Raw genomic sequence first — 14,184 nt, 5'->3', positions numbered from 1 at the left:
TAGCAGCACTCCTCCCACACCAGCAACTCATCCCTCCCACACCAGCACCTCCCCTCTCTCTCTCCGCAAACACAGCCTTGCCCTGGCAGTACTCCTCCCACACCGGCAACTCCCCCCTCCCACAACAGCACCTCCCCTCTCTCTCCCCGCAAACACAGCCTTGCCCTAGCAGCACTCCTCCCACACCAGCAACTCCCCCCTCTCACAACAGCACCTCCCCTCTCTCTCCGCGACTTCCCCCTCCCACATCAGCACCTCCTCTCTTTCTCCCCGCCAACACAGCCTTGCCGTATCAGCACTCCTGCCACACCAGCACCTCCCAGGAAAAAAAAAATGGCGGCCGCGCATGTAGTTTGTTTACATCTCTGCCACATGCGTTCTTAAATAGCATACCCTTCGTCACTACCTTTTATCTACACAGTATACTGCTACTGTCTCTTCCGAACCACACCTCTACCTGCAGCACATTTCTGACACATCTTTGTATTTATTTTCACAGTAAATAATGTTGGACGCGCATTTCTTTGGAATATATATCTTATGCTGACTTGGCCTGTCACCTACAACGCCCTACATGTTACTTCTGAGTAAACACCAAGCACAACTCACCATGCCTCTCCCCTCTCCCTTGCACACACTCTTTCAGAGACACGCTTTCCGTTCGTGCAGCAGGTGCAGTGACACCGGACTCAGCAATCCATACTATCAAATTATTTTACAATATTTAAATGGCTGGGACACATACACGAATAATACATCTCTGTTCGTGTCTCTTTGTTATCCTATCCCAATCACGGACGACAACATGCACAAACAGACAACAGACTTTCTCTTTTGCATTCACGCACAGAAACACGTACACCTTGACCACATTTACACATGCTTCTTGCAAACAAACACCCCCTTCCTTCTGTCTCATTCATTCATTCATCTACACATTTCTGCCTTTCTTATTCAGACGTGCACTTTTTTTTTCATTTTAAGCATAACACCGTGTCTTTCTATTGCTGAAACAATAACATCAAAACATATCTCTGTTGCATTCAGCACGCAAGGCAACATGCACAAACAGTCCACCAAAATCAGCTTTCTGGTCGTGGCTCTTGCTTATTCTATCCCAATCAGGGCAAACAGACAACAGACTTTCTCTTTTGCATTCACGCACAGAAACACGTACACCTTGACCACATTTACACGTGCTTCTTGCAAACAAACACCCCCTTCCTTCTGTCTCATTCATTCATTCATCTACACATTTCTGCCTTTCTTATTCAGACGTGCACTTTTTTTTTCATTTTAAGCATAACACCGTGTCTTTCTATTGCTGAAACAATAACATCAAAACATCTCTCTGTTGCATTCAGCACGCAAGGCAACATGCACAAACAGTCCACCAAAATCAGCTTTCTGGTCGTGGCTCTTGCTTATTCTATCCCAATCAGGGCCGTCCACACGCACGACAGTAACACACAGCCATCGAACCACACCTCTACCTGCAGCACATTTCTGACACATCTTTGTATTTATTTTCACAGTAAATAATGTTGGACGCGCATTTCTTTGGAATATATATCTTATGCTGACTTGGCCTGTCACCTACAACGCCCTACATGTTACTTCTGAGTAAACACCAAGCACAACTCACCATGCCTCTCCCCTCTCCCTTGCACACACTCTTTCAGAGACACGCTTTCCGTTCGTGCAGCAGGTGCAGTGACACCGGACTCAGCAATCCATACTATCAAATTATTTTACAATATTTAAATGGCTGGGACACATACACGAATAATACATCTCTGTTCGTGTCTCTTTGTTATCCTATCCCAATCACGGACGACAACATGCACAAACAGACAACAGACTTTCTCTTTTGCATTCACGCACAGAAACACGTACACCTTGACCACATTTACACGTGCTTCTTGCAAACAAACACCCCCTTCCTTCTGTCTCATTCATTCATTCATCTACACATTTCTGCCTTTCTTATTCAGACGTGCACTTTTTTTTTCATTTTAAGCATAACACCGTGTCTTTCTATTGCTGAAACAATAACATCAAAACATCTCTCTGTTGCATTCAGCACGCAAGGCAACATGCACAAACAGTCCACCAAAATCAGCTTTCTGGTCGTGGCTCTTGCTTATTCTATCCCAATCAGGGCCGTCCACACGCACGACAGTAACACACAGCCATCACACTCTATCTCTATGGCTGAGATACCCGCCACCCCCTCTCAACACGATCCCCAAAAGAAGGGAAACCGGAAACAGTTCTTCAAAGTTTTTGGATGTGGGAGGGAGTGACCCTCCCGCGGCCGTATTTATTAAAACAAAAAATTAAACATTAAACGTTTCATATTATGTACAATTTCATTATCACATTTGCGATGTTTGGCTAATCTTAACATATTCTCTAATACAGAGGTTCTCCTAGCCGAACTAGCATCCTACAGAAACATTCTCTATAAACACTGAAATTGTACATCCTAACGTTTAAGGGCCAACGGCAAGGTCATAACCGGTGTCAAGATCCCTAACCAGACTTAGCCCTCCCACTTGGGAAGGGCGACAGCACAGAGGCTTACCTCAAGTGCAACTACTAACAATTTCCCTTGACTTGTCGGGGGCACTTAAGACTCGACGCCATTTAAAGGTCGTTCGAATACTTGTGTGTGGTATCTAGAATGTATCGTGGACCTCCCCCCACCCCACACAACTTACCGCATCTGCCGTCGCAGATGACCCTGGCCCCGGGAAATTCCTCAGGAGGGGGCTGTAACCCCTCCTACACAGGAAGGGGCCTTGACCGCCTTTCCTTAACTTCCGGCGACCCGCCCTTAGACGGGACCGCCTCCCCATTGAGGGGCCAATGGCCACCTCCCCCGAGCGCTCCCATCCGTGTTGGGTGACGCCCACTCATAGGGATCTACCAATTAGTGCTCACCGATCATGACCTTACCGCCTACCAAAAAATAAATACGACAATTCGAACTTATGAAAACATTGGTCGCTACGACCGAAAGAGCATGCTCAAAAAGCAACACTACATCAAGTCCTTTTAATCGTAACAACCTAAATGATATTCACCATACTTTATTATGAAAAACACAAAACTGATACTTTCACAACCTGTAAACGAAAAAGGAAGAACATACTTAGAAAATCCACTTTATTGCACAACAACTTGCTGTCCTCAGGGGCTGGTGGGTGGGTCAAAATTGGCTCTTTGTTCTGTCCCGAGCTCACGTGTAGCGAGGAGGTGCAGCTTCGGAGCACAAGAACAAGAGGACGTCTTCTGGCCTTGCGTCTCCTTTTATCCGTCTTCAGGGCGGGCGTAAACCCGCCCCTGCCCGTCCCGAGGGCGTGGCTGGCTGCGTCAGTGTCTAGGCCAGCCCACTCTAGGGCGGGAACAGGCGCGCCCCGGCTACGCCGCTTCGGGCATACCAGCCGAGACGCGCCTCCCGCCCAAAATGGCTTCCCGGGGGGATCGAGGCACTCCGCCATACGTTCGGGGGGACCGAGTGGTCGCCCCTTTCCATATGGCTGAGATACCCGCCACCCCCTCTCAACACGATCCCCAAAAGAAGGGAAACCGGAAACAGTTCTTCAAAGTTTTTGGATGTGGGAGGGAGTGACCCTCCCGCGGCCGTATTTATTAAAACAAAAAATTAAACATTAAACGTTTCATATTATGTACAATTTCATTATCACATTTGCGATGTTTGGCTAATCTTAACATATTCTCTAATACAGAGGTTCTCCTAGCCGAACTAGCATCCTACAGAAACATTCTCTATAAACACTGAAATTGTACATCCTAACGTTTAAGGGCCAACGGCAAGGTCATAACCGGTGTCAAGATCCCTAACCAGACTTAGCCCTCCCACTTGGGAAGGGCGACAGCACAGAGGCTTACCTCAAGTGCAACTACTAACAATTTCCCTTGACTTGTCGGGGGCACTTAAGACTCGACGCCATTTAAAGGTCGTTCGAATACTTGTGTGTGGTATCTAGAAGGTATCGTGGACCTCCCCCCACCCCACACAACTTACCGCATCTGCCGTCGCAGATGACCCTGGCCCCGGGAAATTCCTCAGGAGGGGGCTGTAACCCCTCCTACACAGGAAGGGGCCTTGACCGCCTTTCCTTAACTTCCGGCGACCCGCCCTTAGACGGGACCGCCTCCCCATTGAGGGGCCAATGGCCACCTCCCCCGAGCGCTCCCATCCGTGTTGGGTGACGCCCACTCATAGGGATCTACCAATTAGTGCTCACCGATCATGACCTTACCGCCACAGGTCCGGATAGTTGACCGGCTATCCGGACCCCCCACCAAACTCCTACCTAAAGGTCATGTTTTAACGATTTTAACCAAGCTAGGAAGTCACCTATGAGTAACTCATTGCCCACCCTTGACAAATGCACACCATCCCCCAAATACATACTGTCATCATTAATACAACTATGCGAGATCGAATGCAATGTCTTGGAACGGAACAACCGACTCACTTTGTTATTTAATTTTTTAACGGAATGATTCAAAGCAGGGATCGAGATAGCCCCCCGCCACACTTTTCGTGGGATCATATGAGACCACGCAATTGTACACCCCGGAACTCTCCTTGCTAACCAACTTACCGTGGAAAGCATAGCCTCCAGGAGAAGTCGTCTACCGGTGGTGACTAGATCATTGCCCCCCAAATGTACTATGACTATGGACGGCGGTGACCTCATCCGCTCTAACAAACCCTCAAAAAATGCCTGAAACTGGTCAATACAGAGACCGCCCCTTCCGTAGAAGGACACTCTGTACCCGTATTCCCCAGGTACGTGAATCATATCACCTGCTTTGAATACGTCTGCGGCCCGTCTCACGTATGAGTGGCCTACAACCCACACCTCCTTTCTCTCAGCCGGTGATGTGTGACCGCTGGCCTGGTGTTGGGTCAACTGCACAGTCCGCCCTGCCGCGTAGGCTTGCGCAACTGAAAACAAACAAAAGACAAGAAGCGTGAGTACATGATTACAGCTTCACAACATGTGCAATCGCACATACCTCTTATAACAATTGGAGGACCAACGCCCCACCCGTTTCACTTGTTCTACATTAAGACCCCTGGCTGTAGCTTCTGTGGCAGCCCCTATACGAAAGGAATGGGTCCCAAATTCACCCGGGTCCAAGCCCGCTGCGGCAATGGCCATTGCAAGCACCCGCTGAAACTGAAACCTCGTCAGCGGGGTGGCGTCTACATGCCTCAACAATGTCCCCCCCCATGATGCCACCCTTCGTGCTAGGTAATCTTCTAAGCACTGAACCGGACACATGGATGACTCGGGGATCCTGCGAATGATCGTGCAGTCCCCCCTCCCATCTTGGTCAGTCTTGGACCTGAGAAAGGAGACAATCATCGCATCACCCCTGATCTGAACCTGCTCCCTGCACAAGCCCCCCGTCACATCCCGTTTGTTCCTTGCAACTAGCTCACTAACTCTCATAGCCCCGTGAAATGCCAGCATAAATGCAGTCCGGAACAAACAGGTCTCGAACGGGGACGAGCATGTGTTAGGGAGTGTGGTCAGCAACTGGGACAACCTGTCTAGACCTATCGGTCGTCTTACGTCTACTCTGCGACCCTCCAGACGTTGCCACCCACGCAGCGCTTTCTGCACCGTAAAAGACGCTGTCGGGTCCAGGATGCCATGGGCCCTGGCAACAAAGGAAATGGCGGCACGATGCCTTTGGGCCGTGGCCACCGATTTCCCAGCCCTACGTAAGGACATCAGGAAAAGTACTACCAACTCCTCCTGCCCCCAAAGTCCCCCTCTCTCTGCCCCCAAAAAGGCTAAATAGGCCTGGAACGCCCCTTCATATGCCTTCCTTGTCCTGGGTGCTAGACTCTCTCCCACGAGGTGACGAAGTTCGGGGCACCGAGAGACCAGAGAGCTTCGGGGAAGGGTGCCGGCTCCGGGTCCGCTGAAGGAAGGAAACCCGAGAAAGCCTGCATGTGAAAACGAGACAGTGCATCAGCGGCCTGATTCATCACCCCAGGGACATGTTTTGCTCTGAATACCACGTTCAGTTGCATACACAGTAAGACAATTTCTTTGAGCAACCTCAAAATCAATTTACAACGGGCTGCCTGACTATTGATGCATTCTACTACGGTCATATTGTCGGACCAGAACACAACAGAATGATCTCTGAACCCATCTGGCCAGGTTCTCAGGGCCACCAGAATGGGAAATAATTCGAGGAAAGCGATGTTACTTGTCAGCCCCTTCTCGTGCCACCATAGGGGCCACTTCTGTGCCGACCATTTTGTGCCGAAGATGGCGCCAAAACCTACGCTTCCTGCTGAATCTGTCCATAGCCCAAGCTCATCGGAGGACATGACTGGCTTGTTCCAGACAACTCGGCCATTGAAGTCCGCCAAGAATGCTAACCAAATCCGCATGTCCTGGCGGACCTCAGTCGATAACCTTGTGCGATGATGACCCTCCTTCAGGCCAACCATCGCTTGGGCAATTGAACGGGAAAAGGGGCGAGCCATTGGTATCACTCTCAAGGCAAAGTTCAACTTTCCCACTAACTGTTGCAACTGATGCAGTGTAACTTTGGATGCAGTTAAACATACTTGGAGGGCTGCCCTGAATTTCGACACCTTGCTAGCTGGTAAACGGAAGCACCCCTCCCTTGAGTCCAACTCGATCCCCAGAAACTCGAGGCAAGTCGTGGGACCCATAGTTTTACCCGGTGCCAACGGCACGCCGAGATGACCCATTAACACACAGAATTTGTCTAAAGCCTGGGCACATTCGGGACTACCGGCGGGGCCAAGGAACAGAAAGTCGTCAAGGTAATGCATTACATTTCGGAAACCCGCTGTCTCAATGAACACCCACTGCAGGAAAGTACTGAATTGCTCAAAGTAAGCACAAGAAATAGAGCAACCCATTGGCATACACCTATCCATGTAAAATGACCCCTGGAACCCGAATCCCAAAAGACGCTGATCGTCTGGGTGTACCGGGAGCAACCGGAACGCTGACTCGATATCAGATTTCGCCATCAACGTCCCGTGCCCCAGGCGATTCAAGATGGCTACTGCCTCATCAAAAGATGCGTATCGCACCGAACAAACTTCTGGATCAATTGCGTCGTTCACCGAAAGACCTCGTGGAGCAGACAGATTATGGATCAAACGGAACTCACCCGGGTCCTTCTTGGGGACCACCCCTAACGGAGAACAAACGAAACCTGGTACCGGGGGTTCACTAAACGGGCCGGCGACCCGTCCCCGGCTAACCTCTTTCTGAATTTTCTCCTGCACTACCGATGTATGTTGTAAAACGGAAAGTTGATTTTTGCACGTCCCTACACCCTGAAAGTCCCCTACCGGGATGCGGAAACCATGTGTAAAACCGTTCCGTAACACCCCGGCAGAAGTACGATCCGGGTATTCGCTGAGCCAGGGAATCATTGCCAAGGTATCAATCGGGGTTGGTAAAGGCGCCCCTCGGCCTAGCTTAGACCTGTTTGGCGCCCCCCTTACCCCCATTCTCACCCGTTCTGGCTCTGCACGATGACTCAGGATGGGACGACCCACACGTACTACACTCATGTTTGAACTTACACGATCCCGGAGGCCTGGTACATTTCCCCTTGTTGAAATTAAAACAGAAACCCTTTTTCCCTGTATTGCCTGCGGGCCTTGACTGGTCGTCGGTGCTCGTACTTGGTCGAAAGGGCGTCCCCACATTTTGGCGGGAGTAATCAACAACATTGCTCCCGACCAATGGCATTCTTAACATTCCTGATTCTTTCATTTTGTCCCAAGTTAACGAATCGTAACAATCCCAAGCCAAACTCTTGTTATGTTCCTTTTCCTTTCTGAACAGATTGTCATAACAACCAATGGTTACCTTGATACGTTGTCGAGTAACCCATAATTCGTGATTGGTAAACGGGAAACTCAGGGAGCAACTCGGGCCTACGTTCCCCCAAAATCGATGTGAAAATACCCCATGCATTGCCCCAGTTGCCAATGTTCTCATTAACCTTAAAGGCGGCCATTTTTGCGCGCCAAACACTCGGATGCATCAAGTCCTTCTGACTTTTCACATGCTCCACATCATAATGATCAACAAGCAGGGAAAAAATATTCACGTACTCTCCCGCCCAGATCTTTTCTTTTATAGCTAACGGCACATGTTGTCCCAATCTCTCTCTACGAGAGGGTGCTGACTCGTCCCTTGCAATCGGCAATGGCCGCTTACCTGCACCGGACGCAGCTTCTGCCGCTTGCGGCTTGTCTATCCCCGCCACTCTAGCTGCCTCTTTCTTCTCACGAAGCCCTTTTATCAGCGCCTGTGCCTCGGCAGCCGTGGCGCCATCACCACTATCCCCCAACCACGCTGCTAGCTGTGCTGCCAGCTCAGGGGGCATGTCTTCCTTGGATGTCGGGGAGACGACCCCCGGGATTGGATTCCCCTCTATCGGTACTGGGGTCGGCGCCTCGAGAGGAGCAGAGGGAACCGGGACGTCCCCACCGGCTGGAACCTTTCTCGGCCTCTTAGGTCTCCCTCCAGCCGGCGAAGGGCCCGAACCCTCCTCCCCATCTCGCTCCGCCAACCGTTTCTTTATGTCGGACATATCTTTAAAGAGTGCCCGAACCATCTGGTCAGTCGTCATTCTCTTTTCGCCTTTCCTGGGCATCTTCTTCGACGAAGTATCTGGAAGACAAAGAAAAAGATCAAAACGCTCAAAATTGGCTCTTTGTTCTGTCCCGAGCTCACGTGTAGCGAGGAGGTGCAGCTTCGGAGCACAAGAACAAGAGGACGTCTTCTGGCCTTGCGTCTCCTTTTATCCGTCTTCAGGGCGGGCGTAAACCCGCCCCTGCCCGTCCCGAGGGCGTGGCTGGCTGCGTCAGTGTCTAGGCCAGCCCACTCTAGGGCGGGAACAGGCGCGCCCCGGCTACGCCGCTTCGGGCATACCAGCCGAGACGCGCCTCCCGCCCAAAATGGCTTCCCGGGGGGATCGAGGCACTCCGCCATACGTTCGGGGGGACCGAGTGGTCGCCCCTTTCCATTTTCCTTTCATCCACGGAAACATGCACACGTTCACAACATTTACACGTGCATCTTGCAAGCATACCCACCCTGCCTTAGCTTATCCCTCCCTGTCTCATTCATCTACACATTTCTGCCTTTCTTATTCAGACGTGCACTATTTTTTTCATTTTAAGCATAACACCGTGTCTTTCTATTGCTGAAACAATAACATCAAAACATCTCTCTGTTGCATTCAGCACGCAAGGCAACATGCACAAACAGTCCACCAAAATCAGCTTTCTGGTCGTGGCTCTTGCTTATTCTATCCCAATCAGGCCCGTCCACACGCACGACAGTAACACACAGCCATCACACTCTATCTCTTTTCCTTTCATCCACGGAAACATGCACACGTTCACAACATTTACACGTGCATCTTGCAAGCATACCCACCCTGCCTTAGCTTATCCCTCCCTGTCTTAACTTCAGTCTTTTCATTCATCTGGCCCTTTCGTCCTTTTACTCGCGCAAATACGCACTAAGACAAACAGGGTAGACTCTTTCACTTTCATGCACGACTTTCTTTTCCCCTCTGTAAGGTGGGGAGGGGGCCAGAGTCTAACGTCTGGGGCCTAACCACCCCAGGAGACTAAATTGCTTTCAGCAGAGTCGTAAAGATTGTAATCTGTTGTAGGCCATCCGCGGGGAAATGCAAATGTTAACTAAAGAGACCGAAAGGCGCCTTTTTTTTCCGCCAAACCATAAAGCAAGGGAAGCAACTTTAGAAACAAGCGGCACGTTCTTTTACACTGTCGATGACATGCACGTACAATGGTCTTATTGTTGTTTATTATTTTTATTTTATACTTACGTTTCATAGTGGAAACTTTCACGTTCACAACATTTACACGTGCATCTTGCAAGCATACCCACCCTTCCTTACCTTATTCCACCCTGTCTTAACTTCAGTCTCATTCACAACACACATTCGTCACATAAATGCACACCCTCGAAAAACAACACTGCTGCTCACTCAGTTTGCACATGCAGATCACACAACTTCGCAACATCTTGGCAAATATTTTGCGTGAAAAATAACAGGAAATATTACACGGCATTTTAGACACATTTGTCCCATGACTCCATAGGCCATCCTTCCTACTACGCTATTCCATCCTTTCGTTTTACATACAACTCACAACACTTTCAATAAGTGAGGCATTTGACGACAAACAAATTATTTATAACATGCATCTTCAATACTATATACCAACTACAGCTGTACGTGCTCTTAAATAGCACACCCTTCGTCACTACCTTTTATCCACACAGTATATTGAGCCAATTCTGCTGCTCCCTCCTAATGCACGCACAGATCACAACACTGCGACACATATATAAAAGTCTGTGTCATCGGAATTGACAATGTTTGCCAAACTATACACAACTTGGCCATACATCACACTAAATGTACACTACTTCTCAACACACATTAGTGACATGCATCTACACAATCGTGATCCGATTCGGCTACTCACTCATTAGGCACAGGGAGCTCATACCACTTTGCCACATCTCTTGAAGGATTTGACCTGCAAATACGAAACGAAAGTGCCTATGCTTTGTACATATAATAATTCCATGCCTGCACACACTACCTTTCAGAATCCGCAGCTCACTCCTTTTGCAAACACACAGGGCACACTCATTCTAAACATATCACTAACGCATTTCAATCAAAATAAAACTGTAAGCAAGTGCGTTACTCAGTGAAAGCACCTCTCAGTCACTGATCACAGCAATTACTCACACTGCACACAGGCCTCACTCAAAGTGCACACAGCCCTCACTAACACTTTACACAGACTTCAGAAAACACACTGCATACAGTACGCTATCAGTGCGTACTGCACACACTTACTGCACACAGACAGAACTTACAGTGCACCCAGCACTCACTCAAAAGAACGACACACGTCTTCAATACTATATAGTAACTACAGATGTATGTGTTCTTAAATAGCACACCCTTCGTCACTACCTTTTATCTACACAGTATATTGATCCAATTCGGCAGCTCCCTCCTAATGCACGCACAGATCACAACACGCCGACACATATAGAAAAGTCTGTAGCATCGACATTTACACGTGCATCTTGTAAACAAAATCCCCCTGCTACTGTCTCTTCCGAACAATACCTCTACCTCTAGCACATTTATGACACATCTTTGTCTTTATTTTCACAGTAAATAATGTTGGACGCGCATTTCTTTGGAATATATATCTTATGCTGACTTGGCCTGTCACCTACAACGCCCTACATGTTCCTTCTGAGTAAACACCAAGCACAACTCACCATGCCTCTCCCCTCACCCTTGCACACACTCTTTCAGAGACACGCTTTCCGTTCGTGCAGCAGGTGCAGTGACACCGGACTCAGCAATCCATACTATCAAATTATTTTACAATATTTAAATGGCTGGGACACATACACGAATAATACATCTCTGTTCGTGTCTTTGTTATCCTATCCCAATCACGAACGACAACATGCACAAAAAAAAACAGACTTTCTCTTTTGCATTCACGCACAGAAACACGTACACCTTGACCACATTTACACGTGCTTCTTGCAAACAAACACCCCCTTCCTTCTGTCTCATTCATTCATTCATCTACACATTTCTGACTTTCTTATTCAGACGTGCACTTTTTTTTCATTTTAAGCATAACACCGTGTCTTTCTATTGATGAAACAATAACATCAAAACATCTCTCTGTTGCATTCAGCACGCAAGGCAACATGCACAAACAGTCCACCAAAAACAGCTTTCTGGTCGTGCCTCTTGCTTATTCTATCCCAATCAGGCCCGTCCACACGCATGGCAGTAACGCACAGCCATCACACTCTATTTCTTTTCCTTTCATCCACGGAAACATGCACACGTTCACAACATTTACACGTGCATCTTGCAAGCATACCCACCCTGCCTTAGCTTATCCATCCCTGTCTTAACTTCATCATTATTCATTCATCTGCACCTTTCGTCCTTTTACTCGCGCAAATACGCACTAAAACAAACAGGCTAGACTCTTTCTCTTTCATGCACGACAACTTTTTTTTCTTCTTTCTTTTCACCTCTGTAAGGTGGGGAGGGGGCCAGAGTCAAACGTCTGTGGCCTAACCACCCCAGGAGACTGAATTGCTTTCAGCAGAGTCGTAAAGATTGTAATCTGTTGTCGGCCATCCGCGGGGAAATGCAAATGTTAACTAAAGAGACCGAAAGGCGCCTTTTTTTTCAGACAAACCATAAATCAAGGGAAGCAACTTTAGAAACAATGTGTCAAGCGGCACGTTCTTTTACACATTCGATGACATGCACGTACAATGGTCTTATTGTTTTTATACTTACGTTTCATAGTGCAAAGTTACACACAAAACATGCATAGCAACATCCCTAAGGGCCTGCTTAGGGCATTCACCCACAACAAATCGACCATCATGACACGATATTTTACGTGTGCGGATCAGGGCCGTCCACACGCACCACAGTAACTAACACACAGCCCTCAGACTCTGTCTTTTCCCATTCATCCACGGAAACACGCACACGTTCACAACATTTACACGTGCATCTTGCAAGCATATCCACCCTTACTTACCTTATCCCACCTTGTCTTAACCTCAGTCTCATTCACAACACACATTCGTCACATAAATGCACACCCTCGAAAAACAACCCTGCTGCTCACTCACTTTGCACAGGCAGATCACACCACTTCGCCACATCTTGAAAATTATTTGGAGTGCAAATTTTCAGACAATATTACACGCCAGTTTTAACACATTTGTCCCATGACTCCATAGCCCATCCTTCCTACTACGCTCTTCCATCCTTTCTTTTTACATAGAACTCACAACACTTTAATAAGTGACGCATTTGACGAAAAACACATTATTTAGAACATGCATCTTCAATACTATATACTAACTACAGCTGTACGTGCTCTTAAATAGCACACCCTTCGTCACTACCTTTGATCCACACAGTATATTGAGCCAATTCTGCTGCTCCCTCCTAATGCACGCACAGATCACAACACTGCGACACATATATAAAAGTCTGTGTCATCGGAATTGACAATGTCTGACAAACAAAAAACAACTTGCCCACACATCACACTAAATGTACACTACTTATCAACACACATTAGTGACATGCATGTACACAATCTTCATCCTATTCGGCTACTCACTCATTAGGCACAGGGAGCTCATACCACTTTGCCACATCTCTTGAAGAATTTCACCTGCAAATACGAAACGAAAGTCCAATGCTTTCTACATATAATAAGGCCATGCCTGCACACACTACCTTTCAGACTCCGCTGCTCACTCCTTTCGCAAACACACAGGGCACACTAATTCTAAACATATCACTAACGCATTACCATCAAAAGAAAAATGTAAGCAAGTGCGTTACTCAGTGCAAGCACCTCTCAGTCACTGCTCACAGCACTTACTCACACTGCACACAGGCCTCACTCAAAGTGCACACAGCCCTCAATAACACTTTACACAGACTTCAAACACAATGCATACAGTACGCTATCAGTGCGTACTGCACATACTTACTGCACACAGACAGAACTTACAGTGCACCCAGCACTCACTCAGTGCACGCAACAGTAAAAAACTTGCACACAAGCGTCATTCACACTACAGACAGGCCTCACTAACAATGCACACACATCCTTCAAACACACTGCATACAGTACGCTATCAGTGCGTACTGCAATCAATATCTGCACACAGACATAACGTACAGTGCACACAACCATCAATCAGTCCACACAGACCTCACTGTCAGTGCACACAGAACTCATTCTGAGACTTTTATCAACTCTAAATCCACCTGCACACAGGCGTCACTCACACTGCACACAGGCCTCACTAACAATGCACACATCCTTCAAACACACTGCATACAGTACGATATCCGTTCCTACTGCAGACACTATCTGCACACAGACATAACTCACAGTGCACACAACCATCATTCAGTCCAAACAGCCCTCCCTGTCAGTGCACACAGGCCTCAGTCGGGAACTTTTTGTGCAGTTCTTAA

The sequence above is a fragment of the Lissotriton vulgaris genome, chromosome 7 (assembly GCF_964263255.1).
Source record: "Lissotriton vulgaris chromosome 7, aLisVul1.2, whole genome shotgun sequence".
NCBI classification, from domain to species: Eukaryota; Metazoa; Chordata; class Amphibia; order Caudata; family Salamandridae; genus Lissotriton; species Lissotriton vulgaris.
This window is presented reverse-complemented; position numbering follows the sequence as displayed.